The sequence below is a fragment of the Cryptomeria japonica genome, chromosome 5 (assembly GCF_030272615.1).
Source record: "Cryptomeria japonica chromosome 5, Sugi_1.0, whole genome shotgun sequence".
Taxonomy (NCBI): Eukaryota; Viridiplantae; Streptophyta; class Pinopsida; order Cupressales; family Cupressaceae; genus Cryptomeria; species Cryptomeria japonica.
The window spans coordinates 346,822,064-346,832,823 of NC_081409.1; positions in this window are offsets into that span (position 1 = coordinate 346,822,064).

Sequence of the window (10,760 nt, forward strand, 5' to 3'; positions counted from 1 at the left end):
CATTTTCACGTACTCTTCCGCATCTGTGTATAGCTCAATGTTGACCCATCTGTTATTTCCTTTGAATTCTGGGAGGCTAACACAACAACGTAGATTTATTGTCACAAGTGCGATGAAAGCAGAGAGATAAAACCAAAGCACACACAAAGGAAATAGAACACTCTTACTACAAAGAGAAAATAAACACAAAAATTATTATTCAGAATTCATGGGGTTACATTGCATACTGCCTCGATACAGAGATCTTTTTTTGTATAAAATATAACTCGGAAAATGGAATTTATAAATAGAGAATACGCCCTTAGGAGAAAAGATCAAAGCTGCAGTTATACTGGACCTATTATTTCATGCATTTCATGAATTACATACATTGGGGTAGATGTTAAATAAATGCAAACTAAAATCTTTATTAAATCATTATATAATTGAGCCACGAACTACAACATGGTGGTGGAAGTGGAATGCTGGAACTAAAGTTAGACGGTTGTATACATTTCCAGAACATGTGGGATAAATTACTTCCAATACTTCCCCTTAATTTTGACCATATGCTACTGCATGTACAATTCCTTGACTGCTATCTTCTTCTAACTCATTCATTGTCTTCAGACTTTTCTCGAATCTTCTCCTACTTGATAGCTTCAAACCAACTCTAGATCTGTTGATCTTCATATCCAATTCTTAATAATAGTGTCATTCATTTGGCTTCTCTCACTATTACGACAGTCTCTCAATATCTTGATTTTCAAATCATCAATCTTGAACTTTCTGCAACCTCACTTTCTGTAAATGTTTTGCAAGACAATGGTTTTCTATGACCCAAAGTATTTGTTTTTGAATATTCAAATCTTTCCTGATTACAATCAACATATGAATATTTAAACTTAAACAACTTTTTGATCATACCTGTAAGCTTTTGCCAACTTGTCCCATTAATCCATCCAGAACCCGTTTTCATACAACATGTCACATACTCATTATTTGATTCTCTATTCAAACACATATTTTGACAATTATTTCTCAACCCACATAAGGCACAAGGATGCAAATCCCAACATTTTTCTTTCATATGTCCTTTCCTATTACAAGGTGAACAATGTATACTTTGTATTATTTTTGCTGATTTGCTTGAACCTAGAACACCTATATCATTCTTTCCTCTACCTATCATATACCCAAGGCCTTCATATTTGGGCCTCATTATTGGTTCAATGGGCTCTTGAATTCCTTCCCCATGCTTCCTGAGTTCTCTTTCATTATAACCCATTTTTTGCATGATCTTCATATCAATATTATTTTTAGAATACCCTTTGTTTTTAATATTCACCTGCCAAAACTTTTGGTACATCATCCGTATCAACCAAAGTACACAAATTAGTTGTATCACATCCAACATCACACACTATTGGTTTTGATTTCAAAATATCATTTTCCTTTTCCAACAACTTCAACTTCTTTTCCAAATCTTCATTCACCTTTTTTACTTCATCAAAAAAATTGAATTCTTCTTTCAATTTTCTATTTTCTTTTACAAGAATATCATGTAAAATGCTAGTAAAAAGGGGAAAATATAATTGGAATATCCTCTTCACTTGGAAGTGAAGCCTAGCAAGTGATAATGATATGATGTCTTGAAGCATGGATTGCTTTACATTCACTCATTCCTTGATGAAAGAGTGTCAAATGGTAGGCTATGGTATTATTCAATCGAGTCGGTGCATTTAGTTGTTTTTTAATGGTTAATTGGAGTGTTATTGTTATGATTTTAGTATTGATAAGTTTCAACAAGTTATGTAGAAGGTGTTGTCTTCTCCTTTAAATTTTTTATTTTTTATTTTTCATTCATTTTCTTTTTAGATGTGTTTAAGAAGGTCAGTCTTAAATCAGATATTAAACAACATATTAAATCTAGAGAATGTTAGTCAATTTTGAGTGTTTAACATTTTTAAGTCTACAAGTGTATTCTTTGTATGACCACACGCCTTAAACAACATATTAAGCCTAGAAAATGTCAGTCAACTCTCAATGTTTAATAATTTTAAGCCTAGAAATGTAAGCTTAGTGTGTGTGCTTTAAGTCATTCCATTTAAGAAGGGGAATGTTCAATTGAATTTTATTCAACACAAAAGTAGTTCAATCTTAGTTGTTAGATATATCTAGTGTTGTGATTTTAGCATATTTATTTAATTTTTTATAAGTTGTAATGTTTATTTTATTTAGAATTTTGTTGAATCATATTGAATGTCTCATAATGAAATTGAAGGCTTCTTAATTCTTGTTTTGCATTCTTCTTTAAAGTAGTGCGATTGTAACTAAGACTATTAAGTGTAGAGAGAGTCCTTTTTATTCTTGTTATTCTTGTTTTTGAAAATAAAGTGTGAACTAATTATCTACTTGAAAAACTATTTTTATATTATTTTCATGCACAACTTATATCATATTTATTTGGAATTTTTATTTTTTGAGATGTTTTCAAAGAAACTTCATTATCTATTTGCAAGATGCCAAGCAGATTAAATATTATTCTACCTAAGGTAATAAATTTTGAACTAACTAGGAAACATCAACAAAGTGTAATAGTCCTTAGGAAATTTAATACAATCTAATTACTAAATTAAGTCAAGGCTTCAAATTAAATTACTTTTGAAAAATTAAAGAACCTAGAAGAAGATTTAATCTTCTTTTGCAAAATAAATTTTTTTTCTATGGTTCTATTCTTTATGCATTCTATACTTTTTTCTATGGTTCTATTATTTATGCATTCTATACTCATATCAATGAGGAACGAGAGGGCCCATAAAAGAAAATATGAAAGGGGATGAGAGGAAAAATATGACTAAATATTGAATGAGGGATTAAATTTAAAGAATGGAAGAAATTAGGGAAGAAAATAATCTATGAATCTAAATGATAACATAAAGTTCAAAATGAAAAGTAAGAAAAAATAAATAAATATGAATGACATGCAAATGTCAATTTAACAAAAAAATTCTAGTGTTAAGGTTGGGTCACACATCTTATTAGGATAGATCATTTGAGCAACCCTATAAATTAGTATTGGTCTCTTAGGTGACCTTGTAATTTAACATGGGTTGGCTAAGAAAAGTCGAGGTCTCCTAGATACCTCTATAAATTAAGGCAGTCAAAATAATAGTTTTTAAAAGTGAGAAGGATAAGTAATATGAGAAAGTGGTTCAAAATAAGCATTGAAAAAACTTGGAGGATATTAGAACACTGAGAGTAAAAATATAGACAATAAAAAAAGAACAATGGAGCTTATTGTTATCATTGGTTAGAGGTACGACCTTGATTGTGTGCCCTTTTATGCCAGAATAACATGCAACGCAAATGAACCAAACCCAGTTTATTTTGGTAAACAATTAGCTTAAATTTATTGAATAACAAGCATAAGAGGATCTAATATTGTTGCATAGTTCAATGTGCATGCATATCTTGACTTTTCTTGATTTGTAGAAATGATGGAGGAAAATATGAACTATAATTCAGCCTACTAGATAAAGTTAGGAATATATGTAAAAGTATTATTTTTAATTATAATGATCAAGATGGAATGGGAAAGAAGAGAGTGACGAGAAAATAAAATTGTCAAATAGTCATAGAAATGTGTAAACAAATGGTCTAAAGGGAAAAAAATCAAGGAGATTACCCTTAAGTATTTACGTTCACAAAGTCTAACAAGTAGAGAATTGTGAAAATATCAATTTCCTACTATAGACACCTAAAATTGTCCTGTCTAATTAAATAAATATTTTTATTTATTTAATTATTTTATCCTAAGTCTTCTATTAATTAAATGAACCTTTATTTATTTAATTAATTCATTTATCCTCTTCTATCCTTTTTCCTCATTTAAATAAATACATTTATTTATTTAAATTATCCCTTTTCCTAAATTAAATAAATATTTTATTTATTTAATTGATCCGAGTTCCTCTATTAATTAAATGAATTTTTATTTATTTAATTAATTCATTAGCCTTTTCTACCTATGACACATGTCATTCATCTCTTAATTTCTACACTACCTACCCTCTCATTATTTTCTTATTTCTTCTACCTACCCTCTAATCCTAGCTGACCATCTATCTTTTACACCTCTTGATCCTATCCCTCCATTTCCTACAGTGTTCTCTATATAAGAGGACGCTCCTTCCATTTTCACTCATCTCCCATACTTGGATCAACAAGAATAAAAAAAGCCCTTACTAATTAGGGATCAAAAATCAAGCTTTGAAAAGAAAAATCTAAAAGTCAAAAATAAAGAAAAGGCCTTTAGTCCAAATCAAAATCAAAAGCTATTGGACTCAGCAAAAATCAAAGTCAAGGATAAAAATACTATTACTATTTACTAGGTTGCCATTAGTTTTATGTCCAAAGTCACTCTATATACTCTAGTCGATTATTACTACCAAAACATTCAGCCAATAAGCACAGAGCAGTCGGTTATAGAAGAAAGTAGTCATAGAGTCTAGTATACACTGAGTTGTCTATCGAGTAACACTCTATGTCTACCGAGCAACAAAAATCATATACCAAGTGAACACACACCTAGTGAAACTTGTTACCAGATTCATTGAACCTAGACACATATGGTAATCATGTTACAAGATTGAGGAATAGGGAATCAAAATCACTTAGGAAATTGCACCTTAAAGATTTTGTATGATCTTGAGGTCATCTATCCAATGAAATATTTTGTATGGTTATTCATTCGATGAATCGTGTTTGTAAGATAGAAGCATGAACAGATCACCGTCCTAAGAGATCTATTTATACAACATGAATTAAGGATCAAAGATATAGGTGTATGAAGCAAGACATGTGTAATAGATAAGGAAGCACTGAGTATTGTGACTATTAGAGACACAGAAGGTCACCGAGAAGGATTTCAAAGAATAGTCAAGGAATAGAGTAAACAAAAGGGTTTACCAAGTTAATCTATAGATTACCGAGGTATGCTATAAGCAAGGTAATTTCATTATGAGCACATAGAATCTGCTATAACATTTTATATCTAAAGTTGCAGATATTTGTAAAGATTTTATTGTAATATTTTAAGTTGTAAAAGAAACCTTTAACAGGGTAAAAGACTCTAACAAAGTCTATAAATTGTAAAGCCTTTAACCAGGTGCAACATTTAGAATAATTGTTGTAAAATCCTTTAGCAAGGTAGATCTAACAATCTTGATACTCCTAATAGGGTAAGCTATTAGAAATAGCTAAACATGTAGCTCTAACCGAGCAACCTTTATTATTGTAGTAGTGAAGTTGTGGGTGTCATCCTCACCACAGTTTTTTCTCTCTAACCAAGAGTTTCTGCGTAACCAAAATATATGTGTTATGGAGTGAATCATGTATGATTGTTATCTATTTGTTTTAGCATTATATTATGTTACAACAGTTTTTGGTTTATGCATAACAGTAAAGTTATTGTTGAAGAAAAGATTTGTAGTACTTATTCACCCCTCCCCTCTCAGTACATTAGCTTTCCATATTGGGCCTAACAATTGGTATCGGAGCTTAAATCTTGAAAAAGGGTTTAATTGCCTAAAGAGAAAGATCTTATCACTAGAAGGCTACAGACAATCTCGAAGAATTGTGAATCTTCAAAATAAATTGGATCATGCTAATCAAGTGATTGCAAACATGCAGAAACAAATGCAAAAATCTCTGAAAGTTAGAAGAAGATTGTCTAATGATTTGCAGGACTCTCAAGAGTTAGTGGAACAAATTGAGACATCATCTGAGAACAGTATATCTGAAGAGACTGAATAGATGATTGGAGAATTGAAGGAAAAGAATAAAGTACTGATTGATCAACTAAAAGCTATGAAAAGAGAACATGAACATTTCAGCACACAAATGACTGAAAATCTTGATGCATTGAGGACAGCTGAGGATAAATTAAGAGATATAGAAAGAGAAAAATAATAGCTTGAAGCAATAGTATCTGAAAGGAATGATGAAATCACAAGGTTGACTGGAATTCAACAAAATCTGTCAGATTAATTGGGTTATGCACATCATGAAGCAAATCTGAAAGATGATGAGAATCAAGCATTGAAACTTGAAGTATCAAGGTTGACTGATGAACTTGAAACAAAGAAGAAATCCAAAGAAACACTAAAGAAGAGTTATGAAGCATCAAAGATGTTGGATGAGTAGCTTAATACAAAAAGACCCAACAAAGTTGTAGGACTTAGTTACAAAGGAAAAGAATCTACCGAGAAGGGAATCCACACTACTAAGAGAGGAGAATCATCAAAGCAAGCTGGAAACAAGAATAAAATCAAAGGAAAGAAACTAATTTGCAACTATTGTTGAAAACAAGGACATACTGCCAACATGTGCCAAAGCAGAAAAGGTAAGCAACCGAATGTCAAAAGGTCTAATGGTTATTGTTACAATTGCAATAAATATGGTCACACATCTAACCAATGTAGGACAAAGTCTGCTAGCAATTATCAGAAGGCAAAATTCAAAGGGTTTTGTAAAAGATGCAACAGATATGGACATAGTACCGAGAAGTGTTAGTTTAAGCAAAAGAACTATATGTGGTATGCACACCGAGCAAATGCTAGAGGTTACCGAACTCACACAGATCCTTACCGATAGTATTTTGTAGTACCATGGGATTACAATACAATGATATGGTGTGAATGCTATGGCAGATATGGACATATAAGTGCCAACTGCTTTATAAGGTTTGGAATGAACAACCGAAGATCATGGAGAAATCCTGCTATGGCATGTTTTCATTGTCACAAAGTTGGACACTTGGCTGGAGATTGCAGAGATCATGCTAGAGAAGACACTGAGGAAATAAGAAGCAAATTACAGATGATTTGGAAAAGAAGGAAATTGTGTCAAATGAAGAAAGCACCTTATCTACTGAGTTAGGTGCACCTATTCCAAATTAACCGGTGAAGGTATGAAGGGACTGCATTCTCTCAAAGTTAGATCTTAACAGTTCCTATTTTGTCATGTACTTAATTCAAAATCTGCATAGCTAAAGATGCATTAGGAAATTTGAAATCTTATCAAGTCTTTTGGAAGCCTATTTAGTCAGTAAATATAGGAAGTCTGGCTACTCAGTAAAAGCATAAAAAGGAAGTGGTACTGAGTGCATTTAATGTTTTCTTACCTAGCTACATGGAGCTCGATAAGGTAAAATTGTGTATTTAAAGCTTTTGTGTGGTCATTTTACACTTACCAAGTTTTCAAGAAAGCAGAGCAAAGCATTTCAAAGGTGATAAAACCTCCTCTGAAGCGAAATTCAAGTTATTGACATCAATCACAACACATTGTCAAGCTAGATCATATCAGTTGTGAATATCTATTTTATATTTACTAAGTGGAAAGTGTTTGTCATTTAAAAAGCCTTCAAACCCTAAGGATATTTTGTTAGGTGATTATCCAAAATTTGCAATGGCACCTAAGATCCAGAAGCCCGTTGTTCTTGAGAACATTGAAAATCCCTCACTGAAATACTCTCTAACTCCCAAAGTAGCATCTGAACCAGATGATAAAACTGCATTTTCACTCATTTCAGATAGGGTTTTACTAGTTGAGGATGTCAGATTCTTCACTAAGTGTCGTGTTGAGGAACTAGGTCGTGTTGAGATCAAGGACACATATGATCAATTGTGTACTGATGGAAAACTAGATAACAAGTTTGAACACATTAAAGTCAAGGGATTGACTGAAGCCTTAACCTACCTGCAAGTCTTCAAACTCTAGTGGGTTGAATTTGTTTTGAGTAGAGTTCATGATGACTTCATGTGGTTAGAGGAGCAACCATTCAAGATCACCAAGGAAATCATCCACTTGATCACTGGTTACCCTATTTATGACCATGCCCTAGCTCAAAAAATGATTTCACAAAAGGAATTGATCACTTTAACCAAAGTAGAATCTGATTGCAGAGGTCTAAAACTGAATAATGTCACAGATGGAGAGCTGAAGTTTGCTATTAGAGTCATAGGCTATTGTTTCTTTCAATCGGCAAGGGAAAAAAGTGTACCCTGTGTAGTAGTTGATTTAGCATATAAAATTCTGAAGAAGGGAATGAAAATTGAGCTTTGTGAAGTGTTGTTGAAGAATCCGTTTGAAAATCTAAACACCATAAGGAAGCCAGAGAAGAATGACTCAGCTAACACACTGAAGTTTGGATCACTCTTTGTATGCATTTTTTTCTATTTTTAGAAATTCTTTCCATCTGTCGGTAATGTAGTTTGCAAGCTACACTGACCAATTACCCATCAAAATCAATGACTTCATCAAATAGCTAGGTGATAACCTCAATGATATTATGGGTGATTATTTTAGCAAGTTTCAAGAAAAGATGCATAACAGGTATAGGATTACACCCAAGTTAGTGGAGAAATACAAGGATGATATATTCTTTGAAGTAGACACTGACTACTGCTATGTCAATGTAGTGGAACCGAGAACTCAATATTTTCCACCTATGGGTTTTGACATTTTACAATAGCAGATAGATGCCTTTCTTGCACTTCCAAGGAATGCTATAGAAATTAGGTACGGAACCTATGAAGAGGTTAAAGAAAAAGTTAAGATGAGCGTCGTAGTACCTAAGGTTACAATAAAAGAAACAAAAATGATTAAGGCATTAACAAAGAAATTTGGAGAAGGTTCTTCCTCCACACCTATCGAGAGCATTCAAGTCATCATCGAGGAGGAATCTGAAGCCCAAGAACCAGCTATTACATTGAGCACCGAGTTGCCTAAAGGGAAAATTTTGAAAAGGAAGAAACAAGATACATCAAAGGTATCACTGACTCCTTTAGTAAAGCACCCAAACACAAGATCATCTGCAGTGTCATGGAGTAAGAAACCAAAGAATTTTGTCGCACGAAAGGTAACAAGATCTTATAAGAAATCTACTCAGAGACTCATTTTGACTATAGAGTCTAGTGACACCGAATCTGAAGACGCAAGTAAATTTCAGATTGTTAAGAGTCAAAAGAAAGATGTACATAGCATTGATAATTTATGTGCTAATTCAAAACAATATGATGGATTTGAAGCATTTAGATATGTTAAGTATGAATCCATAAATGATGAAGAAAAGAGACAAATAGAAGAAGCTGTCATCTGCACACTTCTGAAATTCTGATTGGTCCCATTGGAAGTAACTAATTCTCTTCCAAAGGAATTGTATTTGCATATTGATAACAGGTGGAAATATGCTATGGACTTGGAAAAAATGATGAGAGAAAAAAGTTTGGTACATCTCTTCTCAGACATGTCGGTAGATGAGATCAATGAACATCTGAAAAACCACCAGATAAACATCCTAGTCAAGCAAAGAGCCTTGAAATTGATGAATGGCCTTTACCTTGAAGTAGAGAATGAGACCAAGGAAAAGTGGCAGGAAATCTTTCAAATCAAGAATGCTGGTGAACAAGTTGAACTTGAAATAGTTGATGCCACCGAGCAAGGTCCTGATATCACCGAGCAAGACTCTGCTGATACTATACAAATTGATGAGGATATCATGGACACTGAGGTACAAGAATAGGAAATGATTGAAGGGAATGCTTATGCCAAACTGGTATCCACTGAGTCAGTTTTGGAACAAGTTCAGCCCTATCCTCCAATCACTTAGCATGTTTCAACCGAGACACCTCAGGATACTGAACAAGGAAAAGAGGGTCACAAGTCTACAGAAGGAGAAGCTACTTCTCAGGCCACTGGGGAATAGACTTCTCAAGCCCCTTCTAGCACTGAAAATGTTACAACTGAGACCCAGAGAAAGGATTCACCAAAGGCTACATCTGAGGTTAAAGCAATTGACAAAAGTGTTGCCTCTACCAAGCAACCTATCGAGGGTCAACAAGCCTCCTAGGTCATTGTATTAGTTCAACCGGTGAAAACCTCCTCATCTAAAGAAAAGAAAATAAAAAAGCATAGTTTCAAGTTAGATTTGTCAAAACCAATAGTGTTGCCAAATGTAGACATATCCAAATTAAAAGGGCAAGCACTTATTGAATTTGGTGAACTATGCAAAGCCAAATCAGAATAAGAGAAGCAAATGGCTATACAAAAGAAAAAAAGAGTACTTCAGAAGGTGAAAGAACTATTAACAGATATGCTACCTGAAGCTACAATAACAAAAGATGCAGCCATCCATGTTCAATTGGATGAAATCCTAACTAAAATAGAGATATTTGGAGTAGATGCATCTGAATACTTGAGAAAGTTGAAGGATAAAGAGCTCACTACAAAAATGATTGAAGAGGTACAGAAAGCTATTACTATTGGCAAAGTAAAACTTGTCAAATTTATTGCTGAGTTGTCCCCTCAACTCAAGCACATTCTTTCTTTATTTTAGAGACTCTGTACATTGTATTTATTCATTAAAGACATCAAGAATAAAACAAAAGTGATTGAGAAAGAGATATCTGATCTCTCCCATACATTGACCACTGAGCCAAATTCTATTCAGAATTTCTACACCAAATTGCAAACTCTTATGGCTCAACAGTTGGAACTTCGAAATGAAGAGCACAAGATTAGGATGGATATAATGACTTTTCAGACATTATTCATTCCTCATCTTTCATCCTTCGAAGAACAGATCAACAAGGCTACCTCTTTATCCACTCAGCTAGAGGGAAGCAGTTTAGATGGACTGATTTCACTATTAGCCAACATTATAGATCATAATTCACTCATGGACAGTGCCAAGGATGCCCTCCCTGCCGCTCTCACCA